The sequence below is a fragment of the Bos mutus genome, chromosome X (assembly GCF_027580195.1).
Source record: "Bos mutus isolate GX-2022 chromosome X, NWIPB_WYAK_1.1, whole genome shotgun sequence".
NCBI lineage: Eukaryota > Metazoa > Chordata > Mammalia > Artiodactyla > Bovidae > Bos > Bos mutus.
Genome location: NC_091646.1, coordinates 56747896 through 56775155, shown reverse-complemented (window position 1 = coordinate 56775155; position 27260 = coordinate 56747896). Strand labels below are relative to the sequence as shown.

Here is a 27260-nt window from a genome sequence, read left to right as displayed (position 1 = left end):
CATTGTCTTTGCCTTCAATATTTTATCATATACCCTTCGTTTTTTTTCTCAAAGAAGGTGATACAATTCTGGCCAAGCCAGAAATCTGTAAGTCATCATTAACTTCTCACTCAAGTGAACAATCAACTTATACTATACATTTTCTTTTAGCCCTCTTATGTCTATTTCTTCCCTTCTGTTCTCACTGCCAATACCCTAAAAATGCTCTTCATTGTTTCCATAGGCAACAACTTAAAGCCCCTTTAATGGACCTCTATAGAAGTCCCCCCACTTTTACTGAGGTATAATTTACAAACGATAAATATTGCCAATTTATATGTACCACATAATGAGTTTCACAATTGTATGTAGTAAGTAATAAGTACCAAAATCAAGATTCAGAATACTTCTTACCCTCTTTGCAGTTCAGTTCCCTCCCATGATCTCAGCCTAATGATTGCTTTCCATTGAAAGCATACACTTTGTAGTCTTTTGCTTCTAGCTTCATTTACTCAACATAGTCTTTCTGAGATTTATGTATGACACTGCCTGCATTAGTAATTAATTAAATTTTCTTTTATGGACACACCAAAATTTGTTTATCCATTCATCAATTGATGATGATTGGCTTGCTACCAGTTTTGCTATTATGATTAATGGTACTCTGATCTTGCAGGATTATACTTACAATCTTTTAGACATATGTTTTCATTTCTATTGGAGTGTAAAACTAGGAATAGAATTGCTCAGTCATATGGTAAGTTTATGTAACTTTAGAAGAAAACTGCCAAATCTCTCAAGTGGCTCAACTAACTTGCATTCCTACCAGCAGCATGGGAGATCCAGTTGCTCTTTTGGATTGTTATTATTTCTGTTTAAATGTTTAATCAGATTCACCAGTGAAGCTATTCTGGACAGGAATTTTGATTTTGGAAATGTTTTAATTCAGATTTAATTTACTTAATCTAAAGCTCTTTTTGTTTTTTCTTTCTTCTTAGGTTAGTTTTAGTCATTGTAAGGCCCTTCTTCAGAGAAGGCAATGGCAAGCCACTCCAGTACTCTTGCCTAGAAAATCTCATGGATGGAGGAGCTTAGTAGGCTGTAGTCCATGTGGTCACTACTAGTCGGGCACGACTGAGCAACTTCACTTTCACTTTTCACTTTCAGGCATTGGAGAAGGAAATGGCAACCCACTCCAACGTTCTTGCCTGGAGAATCCCAGGGACGGTGAAGCCTGATGGACTGCCGACTATGGGGTCGCACAGAGTCGGACATGACTGACGTTACTTAGCAGCAGCAGCAGCAGCAAGACCCTTCTTAATCTGACTTCTGCATGACTCTTCATTCTCATCCTCCACACAATTTTTTCATTGTTATATATATCATGTAGTAATTCTGAACACACCATAGTGCTTCAAACTTCCTTTACATAAATTTATTGATTTGTTTTTTGGAATGTTGTGCCCTTAGCATTACATAGATAATTATAAATTCTTTATTGTGCACCTCAGTATGCTCCCCTTTTCAGGGAAAACTTTAGTGATTTCGCTTATTGTTACATCAATATGAAAAATAGGTGAGAAAAATATTTGTTTAATAGAAGGAAGGGATTTATTTTTTATTTGAATGTGGAACATTTGTTTGCTGATGTGTCATGTTGGGTACTTGTTGGTAAGGAACTGTGTTTCCATTATAAACATCATTTTCAGTTCAGTTCAGTTCAGTTCAGTCGCTCAGTCATGTCTGACTCTTTGCAACCCCATGAACTGCAGCACTCCAGGCCTCCCTGTCCATCACCAGCTGTTGGAGTCCAACCAAACCCATGTCCATCGAGTCCGTGATGCCATCCAACCATCTCATCCTCTTTCGGCCACTTCTCCTCCTGCCCTCAATCTTTTCCAGCATCAGGGTCTTTTCCAATGAGTCAACTCTTCGCATCAGGTGGCCAAAGTATTGGAGTTTCAGCTTCAACATCAGTCCTTCCAATGAACACCCAGGACTGATCTCCTTTAGGATGGACTGGTTGGATTACCTTGCTGTCCAAGGGACTCTCAAGAGGCTTCTCCAACACCACAGTTAAAAAGCATCAATTCTTCAGCCCTCAGTTTTGTTTATAGTCCAACTCTCACATCCATACATGACTACTGGAAAAACTATAGCCTTGACTAGACGGACCTTTGTTGGCAAAGTAATGTCTCTGCTTTTGAATATGCTGTCTAGGTTGGTCATAACTTTGGTTCCAAGGAGTAAGCGTCTTTTAATTTCATGGTTGTGATCTCCATCTGCAGTGATTTTGGAGCCCAGAAAAATAAAAGTCTGGCACTTTTTCCACTGTTTCCCCATCTATTTCCCATGAAGTGGTGGGACAAGATGCCATGATCTTCATTTTCTGAATGTTGAGCTTTATACCAAATTTTTCACTCTCCTCTTTCACTTTCATCAACAGGCTCTTTAGTTCCTCTTCACTTTCTGCCATAGGGGTGGTGTCATCTGCATATCTGAGATTATTGATATTTCTCCTGGCATTCTTGATTACAGCTTGTGCTTCTTCCAGCCCAGCGTTTCTCATGATGTACTCTGCATATAAGTTAAATAAGCAGGGTGACAATATACAGCCTTGACGTACTCCTTTTCCTATTTGGAACCAGTTTGTTGTTCCATGTCCAATTCTAACTGTTTCTTCCTGACCTGCATATAGGTTTCTCAAGAGGCAGCTCAGGTGGTCTGGTATTCCCATCTCTTTCAGAATGTTCCACAGTTTACTGTGATCCACACAGTCAATGGCTTTGGCATAGTCAATAAAGCAGAAGCAGATGTTTTTTCCGGAACTCTCTTGCTTTTTTGACTATCCAGCAGATGTTGGCAATCTGATCTCTGGTTCCTCTGCCTTTTCTAAAACCAGCTTGAACATCTGGAAGTTCACGGTTCAAGTATTGCTGAAGCCTGGCTTGGAGAATTTTGAGAATTACTTTACTAGCGTGTGAGATGAGTGCAATTGTGCAGTTGTTTGAGCATTCTTTGGCATGGTCTTTCTTTAGTGATGCACTAATTTACATTCCCCCCAACAGTGTAATAGAATTTCCTATTCTCCACATCCTCTCCAATATTTATTACTTGTAGTCTTTTTAATAATAACCATTTTGACATGTGTGAGGTGATATTTGTTGGTTCAATTTGCATTTCTCTGATGATTAGTAATGTTGAGCCATCTCTTCATGTACCTATTGATCATCTATAGTTCTTCTCTGGGAAAACATATTTTCAGGTCTTCTAGCCACTTATTAATTGGATTGTTTGGTCTTTTGGTATTGAGTTGCATGAGATGTTTATGTATTTTGGAAGTAAACCCATTATCCGTCAAAGCATTTGCAAATATTTTTCCCATTCTTAGTTTGACTTTTTGTTTTGTCAGTGGTTTCCTATGCTGTTGAAAAGGCTTTAAAGTTTAACTAGTTATTATTTGTTTAGTTTTTCTTTTCGTTCCTTTGCCTTAGGAGATAGATCCAAAAAAATTATTGGTAAGGTTTATGTCAAAGGGTGTTCTGCCTATGTTTTCATGTAAGAGTTTTATGTTTTCCAGTATTGAACCCATTTTAAGGGGTTGTTTTGTGCATAGTGTAAAGAAAATTCCAATTACATTTCTTTAAATGTAGCTGTCTAGTTTCTGCAGCATCACTTGTTGAAGAGAGTGTCTTTCCCCATTGTATATTCTTGACTCCTTTGTTACTGACTAATTGACCGTACATGCATGGTTTTATTTTTAGCTCTTTTATTTTCCCATTGATCTAAGTGCCAGCTTTTGTGCTAGTACCATGATGTTTTGGTTACTGGAGCTTTGTAATAAAGTTTGAACTCAGGGAGAATGATACTCCTAGATCTGTTCTTCTTCTGAAGATTACTTTCTCTATTTGAAGTCTTTATTTCCACATAAATTTTAGGATTTTTTTTTTTTCTGGTTCTGTGATAAATGTCGTTGGTACTTTGAAAAGGATTGTACTGAATCTATAGATTACATTTGGTAGTATGATTATTTTATTTATTTATTTTAATTAATTAATTTATTTTAATTGGAGAATAATGACTTTAGAATACTGTGATGGCTTTTTACCATACGTTTATGGATTTGCCACAGAGATACATGTATCCCCCCTATCCTCAACCCCTCTCCCACCTCCTTCTCCACTCAATCCCTCTGGGTTGTCCCAGAGCACCTCCTTTGGGTGCCATTCTACATGCATCAAATTTGCACTGGTCATCTATTTTACATAAGTATATGTACATGTTTCAATGCTATTCTCTCAAATCATCCCAACCTCACCTTCTCCCACTGAGTGCAAAAGTCTGTTCTTTACCTCTGTGTCTCCTTTCCTGCCCTGCATGTAGGATCATAAGTACTGTCTTTCTAAATTCCATTTATATGCATTAATATACAGTATTTGTCTTTCTCTTTCTGACTTCTTTCACTCTGTATAATAGGCTCCAGGTTCATGCCCCACATTAGAACTGACTCAAATGCATTCCTTTTTTATAGATGAGTAAGATTCCATTATTTATATGTATTACAACTTTGTTATCCATTCATCTGCTGATGGACATCTATGTTGCTTCCGTGTCCTAGCTATTGTAAACAGTGCTGCAATGAACATTGGGGTACATGTGTCTCTTTCAATTCTGGTTTCCTCAGGGTATATGCCCAGCAGTGGGATTTCTGGGTCCTATGACAATTCTATTCCAAGCTTCTTAAGGAATCTCCACCCTGTTCTCCATAGTGGCTGTACCAGCTTGTATTCCCACCAAAAGTGTAAGAGGGTTCCCTTTTCTCCACACCTTCTCCAGCATTTATTGCTTGTAGACTTTTTGATGATGGGCATACTAATGGGCATGAGATAATACCTTATTGTGGTTTTGATTTGTATTTCTCTAATAATGAGTGATGTTGAGCAAATTTTCATGTGTTTATTAGCTATCTATATATCTTCTTTGGAAAAATATCTGTTTAGAGCTTTTGCCCACCTTTTGATTGGATTGTTCACTTTTCTGGTATTGAGCTGCATGAGCTGCTTGTATATTTTTGAGATTAGTTCTTTGTCAGTTGTTTCATTTGCTATTATTTTCTCCCATTCTGAAGGCTGTCTCTTCACCTTGCTTATAGTTTCCTTCATTGTGCAAAAACTTTTAAGTTTAATTAGGTCCCATTTGTTTATTTTCTTTTTATTTCCATTACTCTTGGAGGATGGTCATAGAGATTCTTGCTGTGATTTATGTCAGGGAATGGTCTGCCTGTTTCCTTCTAAGAGTTTTATGCTTTCTGGCCTCACATTTAGGTCTTTAATTCATTTTGAGTTTATTTTTTTATATAGAATTAGAAAGTATTCTAGTTTCATTCTTTTACATGTAGTTAACCAGTTTTCCAGATGTTTAAGCTGGTTTTAGAAAAAGCAGAGGAACCAGAGATCAAATTGCCAACATCCGCTGGATCATGGAAAAAGTAAGAGAGTTCCAAAAAGACATCTATTTCTGCTTTATTGACTATGCCAAAGCCTTGACGGTGTGGATCACAATAAACTGTGGAAAATTCTGAAAGAGATGGGAATACCAGACCACCTGAGCTGCCTCTTGAGAAACCTATATGCAGGTCAGGAAGCAACAGTTAGAACTGGACATGAAACAACAGACTGGTTCCAAATAGGAAAAGGAGTACGTCAAGGTCGTATATTGTCACCCTGCTTATTTAACTTATATGCAGAGTACATCATGAGAAATGCTGGGCTGGAAGAAGCACAAGCTGGAATCAAGAATGCCAGGAGAAATCTCAATAACCTCAGATATGCAGATGACACCACCCTTATGGCAGAAAGTGAAGAGGAACTAAAGAGCCTGTTGATGAAAGTGAAAGAGGAGAGTGAAAATTTTGGCTTCAAGCTCAACATTCAGAAAATGAAGATCATGACTTCTGGTCCCATCACTTCATGGCAAATAGATGGGGTAAAAGAGTGGAAACAGTATCAGACTTTATTTTTCTGGGCTCCAAAATCACTGCAGATGGTGACTGCAGCCATGAAGTTAAAAGACGCTTACTCCTTGGAAGGAACGTTATGACCGACCTATATAGAACATTAAAAAGCAGAGACATAACTTTGCCAACAAAGGTCCATCTAGTCAAGGCTATGGTTTTTCCAGTGGTCATCTATGGATGTGAGAGTTGGACTGTGAAGAAAGCTGAGCACCAAAGAATTGATGTTTTTGAACTGTGTTGTTGGAAAAGACTCTTGAGAGTCCCTTGGACTGCAAGGAGATCCAACTAATTCATCCTAAGAACACCAGTCCTGGGTGTTCACTGGAAAGACTGATGTTAAAGCTGAAACTCCAATACTTTGGCCACCTCACGAGAAGAGTTGACTCATTGGAAAATACTTTGATGCTGGGAGGGATTGGGGGAAGGAAGATAACGGGATGACAGAGGATGAGATGGCTGGATGGCATCACTGACTTGATGGACATGATTTTGAGTGAACTCTGGGAGTTGGTGATGGACAGGGAGGCCTGGCATGCTGCGATTCATGTGATTTCAAAGAGTCAGACATGACTAAGTGACTGAACTGAACTGAAGTGAACCAGTTTTCACAGCACCACTTATTGAAGAGACTGCCTTTTCTTGATTCTGTATTTTTGCCTCTGTTGTCAAAGATAAGGTGTCCACAGGTGCATGGATTTATCTCTGGACTTTCTATTTTGTTCCACTGATATATATTTTTGTCTTTGTGCCAGTACCAATACTGTCTGATCACTGGAGCTTTGTAATATAGTCTGAAGTCAGGAGGGTTGATTACCCCAGTTCTGTTCTTCTTTCTAAAAATTTCTTTGGCCATTTTGGGTCTTTTGTGATTCCATACAAATTTTGAAATTATTTGTTCTACTTCTGTGAAAAATGCCACTAGTAGTTTGATAGTCATTGCATTGAATCTGTAGATTGCTTTGGGTAGTATACTCATTTTCACCATATTGATTCTTCCAATCCAAGAACATGGTATATTTCTCCATCTGTGTCATCTTTGATTTCTTTCATCAGTGTTGTATAGTTTTCTGTATACAGGTCTTTCTTATGCCTCAGTTACTCTACTGTTGGTTCCCTCCAGAGTGTTTTTACTCTCGGTTATTGCATTGTTCATTATTGATTGACTATTCTTTATTTCTTCTAAGTCCTTGGTAAACATTTCTTGCATCTCCTCAATATATGTCTCTAACCTTTTTATCTGTTGATACATTTTGTTTTCCAGATTTTGGATCATCTTTACTATCATCATTCTGAATTCTTTTTCAGGTAGATTCCCTATTCCCTCCTCTTTTGTTTGGTTTGATATGTTTTTATCATGTTCTTTCACCTGCTGGATATGTCTCTGTCTTTTTATTTTGTTTAGTTTGCTGTGTTTGAGGGTCTCCTTTCTGCATGCTGGAAGGTTGTAGTTCCTCTTAATTGTGGAGTCTGTTCCCTGTGAGTGTGGTTAGATCAGTGGCTTGTGAAGTTTTCCTGGTTGGGGGAACTTGTGTCTGTGTTCTGGTAGATGGAGCTTGATCTTGTCTTTCTGGAGGGCAATGCAGCGTCCAGTAATGAGTTTTGGGGTATTCATGGTTTTTGTATGGCTTTGGGCATCTTGTCTTTTAATATTCAGGGTTGTATTCCTGTTTTGCTTGAGGATTAGCATGGGTCGTCATGCATTGGAGCTTGCTGGCTCTTGAGTAGAGCTTGACCTCAGTGTAGGTATTAATGCTTTTGGGTGGGCTCTCGTCTATTGATGTTCCCCGGGGTCAGGAGTTCTGTGATTGTTCAAAGTTCTGGAGTTGAGGCTTCTGCCTCTCGGTTTTGTTGTCCCTCTTACAGTAGCATTAAGACTTTTCTGTCTACACAACACAGAAGACAACCCCCTAGGTTAATGGTGAAACAATTCTCCACAGCCAGGAACACCCAAAGAGATTAGCAGAGTTATGTAGAAAAGAGGTAGGAGGGAGATAGAGGTAACCAAGAGAAGAAAAGGGAGAGTCAGAAGGGAGGAGAGCAATCAAGTTAATAATCAAATCCCTAAGTGAAAATGAATACTAAAAATTAGATTCTTAAAGATACAAAATTAATAACAGACATCAAAAAGTAAAAATTAAAAACCTAGAATAGAGATTGGACTTTCAAAAGTACAATATTTAAAAAACCAAACACCACAATTAAGACAAATATTGTGGGGTCTGTTCTGTGTCAGATAATCCCTTGTTCTGGTTAATACTTGATCTCATAGTCTACAGCTGCCCCTCAAATGCACAGTCTCAGCTTAACTTCAGAATTTGAATCTGTTGCATCTGTCACTTGCAGGGCAATTCTCCTTTCTTTTCTTTGCTTAGATTGACCTCTTCTGATTGCAGATCTCTTCAGGGTCCAATCTCTGCTCTGACATGAGGGGGCAAAAGTTGACACTTATTCAGGCTCACTTGCTTAGTTGTGTTGTGGAGAGGGAAGAACATTGCAAGCAAACAACAGAGAGCTGTGATGATTTTACTTCTTCCTTTCCAATTTGGATTCCTTTCCTTTATTTCTTTTGTTTGATTACTCTGATTAGGGCTTTCAATACTATACTGAGTAAAATTATTGAGAGTGGGCATCCTTGTCTTGTCCCTAATCTTGGAGGAAATGATTTTAACTTTTTATTTTTAAGATGACGTTAGCTGTGACTCTATCATATATGGCCTTTATTATGTCGAGGTGTTTTGTTTCTGTATCTTCATTGTGGAGTTTTTATCATAAATGGACGTTGGATTGTCAGAAAGCTTGTTTTGCATCTTTTGACATGATCATATCATTTTTATTCTTTTGTTATGGTGGTGTCTCACTTTGATAGATTTGTAGATATTGTATACATTCTTGCATTCCTTCAATAAATTCCACTTGTTCATGGTGTATAATCCTTTTCATGGATTGTTGAATTTGGTAGGCTATTATTTTTGGTGGATTTTGCATATATATTCACCAGTGATATTGGCCTATAATTTTCTTTTTTGTGTGTTAAGTTTGGTTTTGGTGTCAGGATGATTCTGGCCTTGTAGAATGTTTGCAGGCCTTATTTTCTTTACAGTTTTTTGGAATAGTTTGAAAAGAATAGCTGTTAACTCTTCTCAAACTGAATAGATGTTAACTCTTCACCTATGAGGCCATCCTGGACCTTCTTTGTTGAAATATTTTTATTAGTTTCATTACTGGTAATTGTTCTGTTCATGTTCTTTATTTCTTCTTGGTTTAGTGTTGGGAAGTTGTACTTTTCTAGGAATTTGTCTATTTTATTGGTATATAGTTGTTCATAGTGATTGCATTTTTGTGATGTTGCTTGTAAATTCTTTTTCATTTTATTGACTTGAGCTCTTTTTGCTTAATGAGTCTGGTTAAAGGTTTATTGATTCTGTTTATCTTTTCAAAGAACCAACTCTTAATTCTATTGATCTTTTCTGTTATTTATTTATTTTGGTCTTTACTTCATTTATTTCTACTCTGGTCTTTATGTGATTTCCTTCCTTCTACAAACTTTAGGCTTTGTTTTTTCCTTCCATTTCTTGTCTTTTGGGTGGAAAGTTAGGTTGTTTGAGTTTTTTCTTCTTTCCTAAGGAGGCCTGTATCACTCTACACTTTCCTCTTAAAACTGCTTTTGCTGGTTCTCATAGATTTTGGATTGTTGTGTTTTCATTTTCATTTGTCTCTAGGTAGTTTTTTAACTTCTTTTTTATCTTTTTGATTTCTTAAGTGATTCATTGGTTGTTTTGAAACATATAATTTAGCTTTCATCTTTATTTGTGTGTGTGTGTGTGTGTGTGTGTGTGCGTGTGTGTGTGTGTTTTCCTCTTTTAGTTGATTTCCAGTCTCATAAATATTTTGGACAGAAAATATGGTTGATATGATTTAAATTCTCTTTTTTTTACTATTTTGTGTTGGAGTATAGCCAATTACCAATACTGTATTACTTTCAGGTGAACAGTGAAGGGATTCAGCCATACAAATATATGTGACCATTCTCCCCCAAACTCCCTTCCCATTCAGGCTGCCCTACAGTATGCCCTTGTTGTTTATTCATTGTTTTTTTCTGTTTATTTATTTTACTTTACATTATTGTATTGGTTTTGCCATACACTGACTTGGATCCTCCATGGGTGTACATGTGTTCCCCATCCTGAACCCGCCTCCCACCTCCCTCCCCATCCCATCCCTCTGGGTCATCCCAATGCACTAACCCCAAGCACCCTGTATCATGCGTCAAACCTGGACTGGTGATTCATTTCACATATGATAACTTACATGTTTCAATGCCTTTCTCCCTTAAAATCCAACCCTCACCCTCTCCCACAGAGTCCAAAACACCGTTCAATACCTCTGTGTCTCTTTTGCTGTCTCACATACAGGGTTATGGTTACCATCTTTCTAAATTCCGTATATATGCGTTAGTATACTGTATTGGTATTTTTCTTTATGGCTTACTTCACTCTGTATAATAGGCTCCAGTTTCATCCACCTCATTAGAACTGATTCCAATGTATTATTTTTAATGTCTGAGTAATACTCCATTGTGTATATGTACCAGAGTTTTCTTATCCATTTGTCTCCTGATGGACATCTAGGTTGTTTCCATGTCCTGGCTATTATAAACAGTGCTGCGATGAACAATGGGGTACACATGTCTCTTTCAATTCTGGTTTCCTCAGTGTGTATGCCCAGCAGTGGGATTGTTGGATCATATGGCAGTTCTGATTTTGGTGTTGACCATCTGGTGATATCCGTGTGTAGTCTTCTCTTGTGTTGTTTGAAGAGGGTGTTTGTTATGACCAGTGTGTTCTCTTGGCAAAACACTTTTAGCTTTTGCCATGCTTCATTCCGTTTTCCAAGCCAAATTTGCCTGTTATTACAGGTGTTTCTTGACTTCATACTTTTTTGCATTCCAGTCCCCTATAATGAAAAGGACATCTCTTTAGGGTGTTAGTTCTAAAAAGTCTTGTAGGTCTTCATAGAACCGTTCAACTTCAGCTTCTTCAGTGTTACTGTTTGGGGCATAGACTTGGATTACTGTGATATTGAATAGGTTGCCTTGGAAGCGAACAGAGATCATTCTGTCATTTTTGAGATTGCATCTAAGTACTGCATTTTGGACTCTTCTGTTGACCATGATGGCTACTCCATTTCTTCTAAGGGATTCCTGCCTGCAGTAGTAGATATAATGGTCATCTGAGTTAAATTCACCCATTCCAGTCCATTTTAGTTCGCTAATTCCTAGAATGCCAACATTCACTCTTGCCATCTCCTGTTTGACCACTTCCAATTTGCCTTGATTCATGGACCTAACATTCCACGTTCCTGTGCAATATTGCTCTTTACAGCATTGGACCTTGCTTCTATCACCAGTCACATCCACAGCTGGGTATTCTTTTTGCTTTGGCTCCATTCCTTCATTCTTTCTGGAAATATTTCTCCGCTGATCTCCAGTAGAATACTGGGTACCTCCTGACCTGGGGAGCTCCTCTTTCAGTATCCTATCATTTTGCTGAAAGTGAAAGAAGAGAGTGAAAAAGTTGGCTTAAAGCTCAACATTCAGAAAACGAAGATCATGGCATCTGGTCCCATGACTTCATGGGAAATAGATGGGGAAACAGTGGAAACAGTGTCAGAATTTATTTTGGGGGGCTCCAAAATCACTGCAGATGGTGAATGCAACCATGAAATTTAAAAGACGCTTACTCCTTGGAAGGAAAGTTATGATCAACCTAGATAGCATATTGAGAAGCAGAGACATTACTTTGCCAACAAAGTTTCATCTAGTCAAGGCTATGGTTTTTCCAGTAGTCATGTATGGATGCAAGTGTTGGACTGTGAAGAAGGCTGAGCAAGGAAGAATTGATGCTTTTGAAGTGTGGTGTTGGAGAAGACTCTTGAGAGTCCCTTGGACTGCACGGAGATACAACCAGTCCATTCTAGAGGAGATCAGCCCTGAGTGTTCTTTGGAAGTAATGATGCTGAAGCTGAAACTCCAGTACTTTGGCCACCTCATGCAAAGAGTTGACTCACTGGAAAAGACTCTGATGCTGGGAGGGATTGGGGGCAGGGACGAAGGGGATGACAGAGGATGAGATGGCTGGATGGCATCATCGACTAGATGGACATGAGTCTCAGTGCACTCTGGGAGATGGTGATGGACAGGGATGCCTGGTATGCTGTGATTCATGGGGTTGCAAAAAGTTGGACAGGCCTGAGCAACTGAACTGAACTGAACTGATGGTGGTTCTATTTCCAGTTTTTAAAGGAATCTCCACACTGTTCTCCATCGTGGCTGTGCTAGTTCACACTCCCACCAACAGTGTAAGAGGGTTCCCTTTTCTCTACACCCTCTCCAAAATTGCTTGTAGACTTATGGATAGCAGCCATTCTGACTGGCATGAAATGGTACCTCATTGTGGTTTTGATTTGCATTTCTCTGATAATGAGTGATGTTGAGCATCTTTTCATGTGTTTGTTAGCCATCTGTATGTCTTCTTTGGAGAAATGTCTGTTTAGTTCTTTGGCCTATTTTTGACTGGGTCATTTATTTTTCTGGAATTGACCTTCAGGAGTTGTTTGTATATTTTTGAGATTAATTCTTTGTCACTTGCTTCATTTCTGTTATTTTCTCCCATTCTGAAGGCTGTCTTTTCACCTTGCTTATAGTTTTCTTTGTTTTGCAGAAGCACTTAATTTTAGTTAGGTCCCATTTATTTATTTTTGCTTTTATTTCCAATATTCTGGGAGGTGGGTCATAGAGGATCCTGATATGATGTATGTCAGAGAGTGTTTTGCCTATATTCTCCTCTAGGATTTTTATAGTTTCTGGTCTTACATTTAGATCTTTAATCCATTTTGAGTTTAATTTTGTGTGTGATGTTAAAAAGTGTTCTAGTCTCATTCTTCTATAAGTGTTTGACCAGTTTTCCCAGTACCACTTCTTAAAGAGACTGGTTTTCCTCCATTGTATATTCTTTCCTCCTTTGTTGAAGATAAGGTGTCCATAGGTGCATGGATTTATCTCTGGGCTTTCTATTTTGTTCCATTGATCTATATTTCTGGCTTTGTGCCAGTACCATACTGTCTTGATGACTGTGGCTTTGTAGTAGAGCCTGAAGTCAGGCAGGTTGATTCCTCCAGTTCCATTCTTCTTTCTCAAGATTGCTTTCACTATTTGAGTTTTTTTGTATTTCCATACAAATTGTAAAATTATTTGTTCTAGCTCTGTGAAAAAAAGGGTTGGTAGCTTGATAGGTTTTGCATTGAATCTATAGATTGCTTTGGGTGGTATACTCATTTTCAATATATTGATTCTTCTGATCCATGAACACGGTATATTTCTCCATCTATTAGTGTCCTCTTTGATTTCTTTCACCAGTGTTTTATAGTTTTCTATATATAGGTCTTTAGTTTCTTTAGGTAGATATATTCCTAAGTACTTTATTCTTTTCTTTGCAACGGTGAATGGAATTGTTTCCTTAATTTCTCTTTCTGTTTTCTCATTATTAGTGTATAGGAATGCAAGGAATTTCTGTGTGTTGATTTTATATCCTGCAACTTTACTATATTCATTGAATAGCTCTAGTAATTTTCTGGTGGAGTGTTTAGTGTTTTCTCTGTAGAAGATCATGTCATCTGCAAACAGTGAGAGTTTTACTTCTTCTTTTCCAATTTGGATTCCTTTTATTTCTTTTTCTGCTCTGATTGCTGTGGCCAAAACTATGTTGAATAGTAGTAGTGAGAGTGGGCACCCTTGTCTTGTTCCTGACTTTAGGGGAAATGCTTTTAATTTTTCACCATTGAGGATAATGTTTGCTCTGGGTTTGTCATATATAGCTCGTATTATGTTGAGGTATGTTCCTTCTATTCCTGTTTTCTGGAGGATTTTTTTATCATAAATGGATGTTGAATTTTGTCAAAGGCTTTCTCTGCATCTATTGAGATAATCATATGGCTTTTATTTTTCAATTTGTTAATGTGGTGTATTACATTGATTGATTTGCAGATATTGAAGAATCCTTTCATGCCTGGGATAAAGCCCAATTGGTCATGATGTATGATATTTTTTGTATGTTGTTGGATTCTGTTTGCTAGAATTTTATTAAGGATTTTGCATCTATGTTCATCAGTGATATTGGCATGTAGTTTTCTTTTTTTTTTTTTTTTTTTTTTGTGGCATCTTTGTGAGGTTTGGGTGATGGTAACCTCATAGAATCAGTTTGGAAGTTTACCTTCCTCTGCAATTTTCTGGAAGAGTTTGAGTAGCATAGGTGTTAGCTCTTCTCTAAATTTTTGTAGAATTCAGCTGTGAAACCGTTTGGTCCTGGGCTTTTGTTTGCTGGAAGATTTCTGATTACAGTTTCAATTTCTGTGCTTGTGACGGGTCTGTTAAGTTTTTCTAGTTCTTTCTGGTTCAGTTTTAGAAAGTTGTACTTTTCTAAGAATTTGTCCATTTTTTCCAAGTTGTCCATATTATTGGCATATAGTTGCTGATATTAGTCTCTTATGATCCTTTGTATTTCTGTATTGTCTGTTGTGATCTCTCCATTTTCATTTGTAATTTTGTTAATTTGATTTTCCCCCCTTTGTTTCTTGATGAGTCTGGCTAATGGTTTGCCAGTTTTTTTATCTTTTCAAAGAACCAGCTTTTGGCTTTGTTGATTTTTGCTCTGGTCCCTTTTTGTTTATTTTGCATTTATTTCTGCCCTAATTTTTAAGATTTCTTTTCTTCTATTAACCCTAGAGTTCATCATTTCTTCATTTTCTAGTTGCTTTAGGTGTAGATTTAGGTTATTTATTTGACTTTTTTCCTGTTTCTTGAGGTATTCCGGTATTGCTATGAACCTTCCCCTTAGCACTGCTTTTACAGTGTCTCACAGGTTTTGGATTGTTGTGTTTTCGTTTTTCTTTTTTTTTTCTATGCATATTTTGATTTTTTTTCATTTCTTCCGTGATCTGTTATTCAGCAGTGTGTTTTTCAGTCTCCATATGTTGGGATTTTTAGTAGTTTTTCTCCTTTAATTGATATCCACTCTTACTGCCTTGTGGTCAGAAAAGATGCTTGGAGTGATTTCAACTTTTTTGAATTTACCAAGGCTAGATTTATGGCCCAGGATGTGATCTATCCAGGAAAAGCTTCTGTGTGCACTTGAGAAAAAGGTGAAATTCATTGTTTTGGAGTGAAATGTCCTTTAAATATCAATTAGGTCTAACTGGTCGATTGTATCACTTAAAGTTTGTGTTTCCTTGCTAATTTTCTGTTTAGTTATTCTATCCATAGGTGTGAGTGGGGTATTAAAGTCTCCCACTATTATTATGTTTTTGTTAATTTCCCATTTCATACTTGTTAACATTTGTTTTACATGTTGCGGTGCTCCTATGTTGGTTGCATATTTATTTATTATTATTATATCTTCTTCTTGGATTGATCTTTTGATCATTATGTAGTGTCTTTCTTTGTCTCTTTTCACAGCCTTTGTTTTAAAGTCTATTTTATCTGATATAAGTATTGCTACTCCTGCTTTCTTTTGGTCTCTTTTTGCATGGAATATCTTTTTCTAGCCCTTCACTTTGAGTCTGTTTGTGTCCCTTTTTTCGAGGTGTGTCTCTTGTAGACGATATATATAGGGGTCTTGTTTTTGTATCCATTCAACCTGTCTTTGTTTTTTGATTGGGGCACTCAACTCATTTACATTTAAGGTAATTATTTATAAGTATGATCCCATTGCCATTTACTTTATTGTTTTGGTTTCGAGTTTATACATCTTTCTGTGTTTCCTGTCTAGAGAAAATCTTTTAGCATTTGTTGGAGAGCTGGTTTGGTGGTGCTGAATTCTCTCACCTTTTGCTTGTCTCGAAAGCTTTTGATTTATCCTTCATATTTGAGTGAGATCCTTGCTGGGTACAGTAATCTGGACTGTAGGTTTTTCTCTTTCATCACTTTAAGTATGTCCTGCCATTCCCTCCTGGCCTGAAGAGTTTCTATAGAAAGATCAGCTGTTATCCTTATGGCAATACCCTTGTGTGTTATTTTTTTTTTCCCCCTTGCTGCTTTTAATATTTGTTCTTTGTGTTTGATCTTTGTTAATTTGATTAGTATGTGTCCTGGGGTGTTTTGCCTTGGGTTAATCCTGTTTGGGACTCTGGGTTTCTAGGACTTGGGTGATTATTTCCTTCCCCATTTTAGGGAAGTTTTCAACTATTACGTCCTCAAGTATTTTCTCATGGTCTTTCTTTTTGTCTTGTTCTTTCTGGGACTCCTATGAATCAAATGTTGGGGCATTTAACAGTATCCCAGAGGTCTGTGAGTTTGTCCTCATTTCTTTTATTTTTTTTTTCTTTTTTCCTCTCTGTTTCATTTATTTCTACCATTCTATCTTCTACCTCACTTATTCTATCTTCTGCCTCCGTTATGTTTTCCTTGATTTTATTAGTTGTTTTCTAGTCTCTTTTTCACTATAAACTTTAGCATTTTCTCTCTTCTACTTTCTTTGATTTTTGTTTGCTCTTCTTTTATCTGGTTGCATAAGTTGGAAGGTTAGGTAGTTGTTTTGAGTTTTTCTCTTTTTTTTTGTGGCAGAACATACATAACATAAAGTTTAGAAGAAAGAACAATCCATGTTTTCTTTATTCTCAACCTCAATTATTGAATTTTTCTATATATTTATTTATTTTGTGTGTGTGTGTAATAAAGTTTTATTAAAGTATAAAGGAGATAGAGAAAGCTTCTGACATAGGCATCAGAAGGGGGTAGAAAGAGTACCCCTGAATTTTTCTATATATTTAAATATGTAATTTATATTTCTGTGCAGTTCAGTCTCTCAGTCATATCTGACTCTTTGTGACCCCATGGACCACCGCATGCCAGGCTTCCCTGTACACGACCAACTCCCAGAGCTTGCTCAAACTCACGTCCATCAAGTCAGTGATACCATCCAACCATCTCATCCTCTGTTGTCCCCTTATCCTCCTGCCTTCAGTCTTTCTCAGCATCAGGGTCTTTTCCAATGAGTCAGTTCTTCACATGAGATGGCCAACATTCTGGAGCTTCAGCTTCAGCATCAGCCCTTTCAATGAGTATTCAGGACTGATTTCCTTTAGGATTGGCTGGTTTGATCTCATGGCAGACTCTTAAGGCTCTCAAGAGTCTTCTCCAGCACAACTTTTCAAAAGCATCAATTTTTTTCTGCTCAGCTAGAAAAGCAAAAAGGAAAAATGGTTGTCTGAGGAGGCCTTACAAATAGCTGAGAAAAGAAGAGGTGCTAAAGACAAAGGAGAAAAGGAAAGATATGCCCATTTGAATGCAGAGTTCCGAAGAATAGCAAGGAGAGATAGAAAGCCTTCCTAAGTGATCAGTGCAAATAAATAGAGAAAAATAATAGAATGGGAAAACTATGAGATCTCTTCAAGAAAATTAGAGTTACCCAGGGAATATTTCATGCAAAGACGAGCACAATAAAGCACAGAAGTTGTATGGTCGTAACAGAAGCAGAAGATATTAAGAGGTGGCAAGAATACAAAGAATTATACAAAAAAGATCTTCATGACCCAGATAACCATCATGGTGTTATCACTCACCTATACCCAAACATCCTGGAGTGTGAAATCAAGTGGGCCTTAGGAAGCATCACTAGAAGCAAACCTAGTGGAGGTGATGGAATTCCATCTAAGCTATTTCAAATCCTAAAAGATCATGCTGTTAAAGTGTTGTACTCAACATGCCAGCAAATTTGGAAAACTCAGCAGTGACCGCAGGATTGGAAAAGGTCAGTTTTCATTCCAATCCCACAGAAAGGCAATGCCAAAGAATGCTCAAACTATTGCACAATTTCACTCATGTCACACGCTAGTAAAGTAATGCTCAAAATTCTCCAAGCAAGGCTTGAGCAGTACGTGAAGCATTATTTATATATACCTACTGCTAAATACAATTTAAGATTACAATAGAGGACACATTTACTATAATACTATGAACATAGTAATATAAAATTAGTGTATGAAATTGATAAAAAAAAAAGCCTACTAAAATCTGAGGTTAATAGCATTGCAATATTTATTCTGAAGCATGGAATCTAGTCATTCTTTTCAAATTTAGTGAATTCATGCATGTAAGGCCTGGGTCTACACTATATTAATAAAATGAATGTTTTAGTTAAAGCTTTCGGGGAATCCATATAAATGAAAATATGTTTTAAAAGTCAAAGTTTACCGTTTTAGCCATTGTGAAGTTTACAATTCAGGAACACTTATTGGAGTCACAGCATTGTACAATCACTGTGTTGCTATACAATTTTTTCATCATCCCAATGTTGTATCTCCTACCCACTAAGCAGTCACTTTTCATACTCCCTCTTCCAGCCGCTGGCCACCACTATTATACTTTCTTATCTGTTGAATTGTCTGTTCATGATAGTTTATGTGAAAAGAACATGTGGCCTTTTGCATCTGGCTTCTTTCATTAGCATGTTTTCAAGGTTCATCTATGGTATAGCATGTATCAGTTTTCATTATTTTCTATGTCTGAGTAATATTCTATTTTATAGACATACAATATTTTGTTTATCCATTTATCAACTGATGACCATTTGGTTTATTCCTTTCTTATGACTACTGTGAATAGGGCTGCTATGAACATTAGTGTATAAACTTTTGCTTTATAATATGTTTTCATTGATGATATCTAGGAGTGTAATTGTCTGCTATATCATAGTTTTATGTTTAACTTTTTCAGAAACCATAAAATTGTTTTCTACAGGGATTACACCATATTACAATCCAACCAGCATTGCATATGGGTTAGGATTTCTCCGTATCCTCACCAAAATTTACTTATTTTTTTCCCATGTGGTCATGCTCATGGATGTGAAGTGGCATCTCTTTTGGTTTTGAGTTGCATCTCACAAATGACTAATGACATTGAACAACTTTTCATGTCCTTGTTGTGTGTGTGTATCCTCTTTGGAGAAATGTCTATTCATCTCCTTTGCCCATTATTTAGTGGTTTTTCTGTTTTTTTGGCTGTAAAAATTCTTTACATATTCTGGATACAATAATTGTATCCAGTATATGATTTTCTCCTATTTATGGGTTGTCTTTTCACTATTTTGATAGTGTTTAATGCACAAAAATTAGAATTTAGTAAATTCCAATTTATCTAGCTTTTCCTTTTGTTCTTTGTGCTTTTGGTGTTATAACTATGAAATCATTGCCAAATCCAAGATTATCAAGATGTACCTTTATAATTTCTTCTGAAATTTTTAGAGTTAGCTCCTGTTGTCCTAGCATAACTTGTTGAACAGACTATCCTTTCCCCATTGAATGGTCTCTTGACCCTTGGGATCATAGATGTATGGGTTATGTCTGGACACTCAATTCTATTCCATTGTTCTAGGTATTTATCCTTAAGGAAGTTCCATCCTATCATGATTATTACAGTGTTGTAGTAAGTTTTGAAATTGGGAAGTTTGAGTTCTTCAACTTTGTTATTGTTCTTCAAGATTTTTTTTTTTCCCATTTGGAGCCTTTTGCAATTCCATCTGAATTTTAAGATTATATATTTTTCTTTTCTGCAGAAATAAAGAACTGTTAGCACATTGATAGGGTTTGCATTCAATCTATAGATTTCTTTGGGGAGTATTGCAATCTTAACAATATTAAGTCTTTTAATTCATGAACATGGGGTGTATGTCCATTTTCATATTTAACATAGTCATTTAAATCTACAAATTTCCTTTAAGCACATTTTTAGCTACATTCTCAGTTTTGATTTGTTGTGTCCACATTTCATTCATCTGAAACTACTGTCTAATTTCCCTTATGATATTCTCTTTCAACCATTGGTAATGTAGGCTTATGTGTTTTAGTTTCCTCACATTTTGAATTCCCCAAATTTCTTCCTTTTATTGATTTCTAATTTAATGCCATAGTGTAGATAGAGAATATACTTTGCAAGTTTTCAATTCTTTTAAATTTATTAATGTTTGTTTTATTGCCTAGTGTATGCTCTATCTTGGAGAATGTTCTGTGTACTTGAGGAGAATGTTTTCTGCTGGGTTTGGGTGGAGTATTCTGTAGATTTCATTAAGATTTATTTTCTTCGAAGTGTTGTTCAATTTCTTATATTTCCTTGTTGACATTCTGCCTAGTTGTTCTGTTATTGTTAAGTGGATTGCTTAAGCCTCCAACTATGATTTGAATTATCTATTTTTACATTTACTATTTCAGGCTTTGCATTATACATTTTAGAGCTCTGTTATAGATGCATATATATCTATAATCATTATATCTTTGTGATGTATTGACCATTATTATTATAAAATGTCACTCTTTATCCCTAGTAACATTTTTTAAATGTCTATTTTGTCCCTCCTCAGAGGGTACAGCCTTTAGTATAAGTACAGCCACTATAGGATGACAGTGTTTTAGTATGGTTCTCTTTGGCTGTCATTTTCTCTGATATTTCTGTCAAGCTGATATCACACTCAGCCCTTAGCCCTGAGTCATAGCCAGCTGATTTTTATCTTATTTTTGACAATTCGCTGGGTGTATAAATACTATATATAGTCTGATCCAATTATATTTTGATCCTTTGGCAGGAATTGTTTTTATAGGCTATTCTTTGTGGTTTGTTCTGACCCCAGAAGTGGTATAGTGGTGGTTTAGTCACTGAGCTGTTTGACTCTTGTGATACTATGAACTATAGCCTGCTAGGTTCCTCTGTCCATAGGATTCTCCAGGAAATAATACTGGAGTAGGTTGCCATTTCCTTCTCCAAGGGATCTTCCCAACTCGGGAATTGAACCCAGGTCTCCTGCCTTAACAGGAAGGGTCTTTACCAACTGAGCTATGAGGTAAGCCCCCAGGAGGAGGAATCATCTTGATTGTCTCCATGGTTTTCTCTGCTCAGCCAGCTGGCCTGTGGTTTATCTGGTTGCTCTCTTGGAGTTTTTAGTCTCCTCTTTATCACTTACATCTAAAATATCCATTACATTCAACAGAACCATTAAGTTTAAATTTTCCAAAACTCTTAGAAATAAAGTCAGTTCCCTTGGAAAGACCATCTTAGTTTTCTGTTATGATGGCCCACCTCTGTCTCTCTAGTGAAAAACTATACCACTGATCTGAATTTGGGGATCGGGAGGTGGCTCACTTCTCTCAGAATGATACTCCTGCTTTATATGGGAGTAACTTTTCTCTTCTTGGCTTGCCTTTTCCAAGATGAAACCTTCATTCTTTGAATGAGCTTGGGAAAAGGTGATCTGGGCTGCACTGTTTTTTTGTTTTTTTTTTCCCCCGCTGCACTCTCTTTTAGAGCTTCTGCCTTGTGAATTGTGGCTAGGTGGAGGAAGAGAGCCCTGCAGCACTCAGAATGTAATAGAGCTTTTGCAACATGGAACTGGGGAAGGTATGAAATGACCTGTCCCCCCTCAGAGAGATTGCATTCCTTTAACTGGGATCTGGAGGAAGAGATGCCCATGTGTTTTTTGGTCACTTCTCCTCATAATGGAGATTCTGTTTATTGAATGGAAGCAGAGGGGAGAGGGAGAGGGTTTCCTGGCTCAAATGTCACTTTTCCTGTTGTTGGGATTTAGTATATTCAAGTGGGGATAAATGTTTCTTCTTTTGCTGTATTTAATTAGGATTGTTTCCCGAGACTTAAAATTTTTGGTTTTAAATAATTCTTATCAATTATGTTTTCCCTCTAGAAGCAATTCTGCAGAGGTCCTAACATCACTGTTCTTGAAGTCATCTCATAACGATTACTATTTCTTCCATGTAAGCTCGGTTTTTCCTGGTTCATTGTATATCTAATAATTTTGAATTCTATTCTGTACATTATGAATATTATGTTAGATTTTAGGACTTACTTACAGTCTATCCAGAATGTTGCCTATGCAGAATGTTGCCTGTGTAGAATGTTTATATTTTATTTTATCAAGGAAATCACCTTTTTGTTTTCAGGCCACAACTTCTCATTCACATTGTGTATGTTGTGTTTTCGATGTAATTTTTGTTAAAAGTCTTTGCAGTAGTTTTGTACACAAATCCATCCTTTGTGTACATAATCTAGGACATTCTGTAACATGGCAGTGGTTTCATTTAGTTTATTTCTCAAAGTCAAAATTTACAGACCAATATTAGATCCCCATGTATGCACAGTTCAGAACTGATACCAGGATTTCATAAATTATTTTATAGGCTCACTGCCTTGAGTGCCTCCCTCTTCCTGATTTCTCCTGTGGTTTCCAGTTCTTTGGCTTTCCTTTTGTGAGACCTTTGGAAGATATTTGAGACTTAGCTACTCTACTATATTTGTACACTTCCATTCCTGTGCCTGTGTTCATTTTCAAGTAGTGGAGAATCAGAAAGAAAAAAAAAATATCAGTGGGTCTGGCCCCACATTCTTGGTATCAGATCTCCTTTTATCAGAAGGAAAAATTCCTGTACTCTTGTTTCTGTACTATAAATTGAGACATAGGACATTAAGTACTAGAGAAAGGAAAACAAAGAAATGAAAACAAGCAAAAAAATGAGGGTTTCCAGTATCTGAATATTAGGAGTTCCCTTTCTTACTCCTTAAGCCAGAAGCAGAGGACTTCTATTTCCCTCTCTGTCTGCACTAGTGCCCATTTATATATTTCAAGCTATGTTGAGTTCAAGCTAGAAGATACTGGAGAGAAAATTGTATAAACCTACTACCAGATTGGTAGTCTTTGAATTCTGAGCTTCTGACTCTATCCTTCTGCTGACATACTTTTCAGAATTCTCAATGAGCTATACTATGCATTCCATCTACATATCATTGTGTTGTGTGAGAGGAAAAGGGTGGTATATATTTACCTCCTTTACATAGAAGCACAGTCAACCTTGTTAAAGCATGTATTTTGGTCTTTCCCTGAATGTCAAGGTACACCATTTCTGTACCACCAATCACACACGTAAATTATGGCCTATGATTTTAGTAGTCCTTGCTGTACTTGTAACAAAGACCCTGAGTTTTTATAAACTTCGGTTATGATTACCTATTAATCTACTGATTTCCCCTTGTGGTCCTAACGGAAAGAGGAAATTCATATTACTGACATGACATAACATGCTCAGGTACTCAGCATGCTCGACTCTGCAACTCCATGGACTGTAGCCCACTAGGCTCCTTTGTCCATGGGATTTTTAAGTCAAGGATACTGGAATGGGCTGCAATTTCCTTCTTCAGGGGGTCTTCCTAACCCAAGAATTGAAACTGTGTCTCCTGCATTGGCAGGTGGAATCTTTACCACTGAGCCACCTGGGAAGCCCTGTTTATAATACTATGAAGTACAATTCAACTCACATCTTTTCCTCTGCAGTTTAAAATCTTGAAATTTATTGCATTTGCTTCTAGTAATGTGTTCAAACACTTGTTTATAAATAAAATGTTTATTATATTGAAAACTATTATTTAACTTGACACCATTATTACTGCATTAAATTAAAGCAAAAATGTGTTAATACTGCATATCTTCTGTTATATGTCTTTAATTTAATAAACAGCTGAAATGTGACTTTAATATTGTTTACATTTTAATGTCATAGAAAAATACTCTGGGGATTCCCCTTTTGGTCCACTGGATAAGAGTTCACCTTCCAATGCAGGTAGTATAGGTTTGATCCCTGGTTGAGGAGTTGAAGGACTGATGCTGAAGCTGAAACTCCAATACTTTGGCCACCTCATGTGAAGAGCTGACTCATTGGAAAATACCCTGTTGCTGGGAGGGATTGGGGGCAGGAGGAGAAGGGGATGACAGAGGATGAGATGGCTGGATGGCATCACCGACTCGATGGACATGAGTTTGAATGAACTCCAGGAGTTGGTGATGCACAGGAAGGCCTGGCATGCTGCGATTCATGGGGTCACAAAGAGTGGAACATGACTGAGTGACTGAACTGAACTGAACAGAGGAGCTAAGATTCCACATGCCTTATGGACAAAAACCAAAACAGAAACAATATTGTAACAAATTCAATAAAATAGTCCACATCAAAAAAAAAAAAAAAAAATTTAAAGAAGGGAACTAAATTTCCTTAACAAAACAAAACAAAAAAAGGAATGTCATATCCAAAATAAGAAATAAATTTAAAAAAAAAGAAAGAAAAGTACTCTTAAGATGAAATAGTTCTTATTTACTTTTCACTGCAATGAATAGTATATCAAAGGACAACAGACATATTTTCTGTCTGTTCTGACTGGCCAAAAGAAAATTCAGGAATAGAAGACAATATGTAGTCATCTGTGAATAAATGTAGTTGGAAATTATGACTGAGGCCAATAGCAACCCAGGCATACAAACTTCCTTTCTCAGTTAAAATAAAAATCCTGACAAAAAAATTAAGAGCAGACAGTAAATTGTCCAGTTTCCATGACTTCTGTTTAGAGATCTTCATTATAGATTTATTATTTTTACTTCATTATACAATGCAGTTTCCTTTCATTATTGAGGATCATAATATTAAGTTCTTTCAAATGGAACAGAGCTATTTCCTTGGGACAGTATATGTACTGCTGTTACTTTTGTAATTGTTGTTTTTAATCTCAAGGACAGAATTATATTTTTGTCTTTTGAACAAGTATTTAATATGGAGGAAACATTGGCAAAAGGGGAATAAATATTAGTATCTAGACACTTGGTGCTTATTTCAAAATGAAGGGTGGAATAAAATGAACCTTGGTTCTTTTGTGTCTATAAAATTATTGAACTCTACTCTCTTATTGTTGTGAACACCCTTAGTTTCCACTTGTCTTGCTTTAATGCTTTTCCATCCTCTTCCTCCTCTTCATTTATTCCTTAACTACTTATTACATGTATTTTGTTGTTGTTGTTGTTATTCTATAACAGTTTTGGTAATGATACCTAAGGGATCTTATTGAGAATATATATAAATTAAAATCTGATGCAAAGAAGAAGCAGTGTGAAGAGTTGGTTGAGCACCAAGGTTTATTAAAATGGGCTGCCATGGCCCTGTCAACCTGTAGTATATTTGGGGAATTTTAGCCCTGATGAATTAAATCAGTTCTTTGTGACTCAGTGCTCTTCAGTTGAGTTTCTTCCATACAGTGGAACAGTTCTGTGTGCACAAGTTGTTGATAGAGAAATTATCAGATAGTTAAATTTGGCATTAATGAAGTAATTGAACCCAGTGACATTTTGCCAAGAACTCCCAACTACAGCATTTCAAGCACATTGAATCCATAGGCCCCTGAATTTGTCCTTAGTTGCACAACTTCCAGCAAGATTTCTGATGACATAGATAAAGAAGTGAATTGTAGCTTTACCAGCTACCAGTACTGAGGCTCTGCCCTTCCTCCATATGGCAGCTCTAATGTGGAGGTGGAAGTTTTAGACAACAGTGGCATCTTAGGTGTTAGAACAAATGAAGCATAAAAAGGAAGGAAAATGTCCACCTGGGTATTAGAGTTACTCAAATGATGGTGGAGAGAGTAGTACTTCCACAGAAGCCCTGGTCAATGGCCATGCCAATCCAGCAGTCTCGAACAGTGTAGGTGTAGAGGTTGTGGAGTTCATAGATAATGTGCCCCTGTTGGGGACACCCAAGACTTATGGCAGCCCTGAGAATGCCATGGACTTCATCAGTGACACTGTGCCTGGTAGTTCTTTCCCCAGAACCCTTGACAATGGGGCCAGGACTGCAGGGCAGCCTGAGGGCTGCCATGGGGTTGACTTTGAACAACCATGCCTCACTGCAGAGGCTGGCAGGAACATCCTGTTGAAGATAGCTGTGGCTCAGCCTTATGTTAGGGCTGGTATTACTGAGAACCCCAGAGTTTCCAACAGACAAATACTTGAATCCTTGAGTGAGGGCACAGCTGCCAACAGGGTGGTGTTGCATACTGTGAAAAGCTTAGACATGGAAAGCCAAGATTGCCTCCCCTCCCGTGGGAAGCCCAGGCTCTGTGGCAGGCACTGCACCTGCTAGTCAACTCGTGAAGTTGTGTGCCAGTCTTTTTCATGATTCTAAACCCTCTTCTTCCTCCTTCTTCCCCTCCCCTCCCCCTGCCCCTGACCCCTCCTATTCCTCCTCTTCCCTGTGGTGTCTGTGGAAACTAAGTGTTCCCTTCCTGTAACGTCTCCCCTGGTCTCTGAAAAGCTGGCCAAAGTCAAGAAAGGGCTGCTTCCAGTTTTGGAGAATCTTGTAGCCATAAAAATTGTAGAGTAATTGGAAAACAAAACCCTGGTTCATAAACTAGTGCCATTGCAAGTTTGTGGGCTGATTAATAAAGGAAACTGGTGCTACATTAACACTATACTGCAGTCATTGGTTGCTTGCCTTCCAATGTATCACCCCCATTTTTTCAGCTGAAGTTCATTCCCCTATATTCAAAAGTGCAAAGGCCTTGTAAGTTCACACTTATCATAGATAACTTTGTTTAGCTAATGTATGAGTTTACTCTTATGTAAGTACCTCTAAAACCTATACAAGCTTTATGGGATAAAATCATAAGGGATATGTACCCCCTAGGAGAAATATTAACAACCTCAGATATGCAGATGATACCACTCTAATGGTAGAAAGTGAAGAGAAATTAAAGAGATTCTTGATGAAAGTGAAAGTGGAGAGTAAAAAAGCTGGCTTAAAACTCAACATTAAAAAAGCCCCTAAGATTATGGCATCCAGTCCCATTAGTTCATGGCAAATAGAAGGGGGAAAAGTGGATTTAGTGGCAGATTTTATTTTCTTGGGCTCCAAAATCACTGCAGACAGTGACTGCAGCCATAAAATTAAAAGACACTTGCTGCATGGAAGAAAAGCTATGGCAAACCTAGAAAGCATATTAAAAAGCAGAAACATCACTTTGCCAACAAAGGTCTGTATATTGAAACTATGGTTTTTCCAGTAGTCATGGATGGATGTGAGAGTTGGAACATAAAGAAGGCTGAGTGCAGAAAAAATGATGCTTTTGAATTGTGGTGTTGGAGAAGACTGTTGAGAGTCCTTTGAACTTCAAGGAGATCAAACCAGTCAATCTTAAAGAAAAGTCCTTCCAAGGACTGATACTGGAGTTGAAGCTCCAATACTTTGGGCAGGTGATGGGAAGAGCTGATTCATTTGAAAAGAACCTGATGCTGGGACAAGTTGAAGGTAAAAAGAGAAGGGGATGACAGAGAATGAGATGGTTAAAGAGCATCACGAACCCAATGGACATGAATTTGAGGAAACTCCGGGAGATAATGTA

The 27260-nt window shown here is 37.3% G+C and overlaps 1 protein-coding gene and 1 pseudogene across 1 annotated transcript in view; both read left to right on the top strand.

Moving 5' to 3' along the window:
* The window catches only part of LOC102284834 (ubiquitin carboxyl-terminal hydrolase 10-like), a 38918-nt pseudogene extending 12329 nt beyond the window's left edge, over nucleotides 1–26589 (top strand).
* DACH2 (dachshund family transcription factor 2) overlaps nucleotides 1–27260 on the top strand; it is an 864952-nt gene that overhangs the window by 434823 nt on the left and 402869 nt on the right. The gene's annotated exons all lie outside the window — the stretch shown is intronic.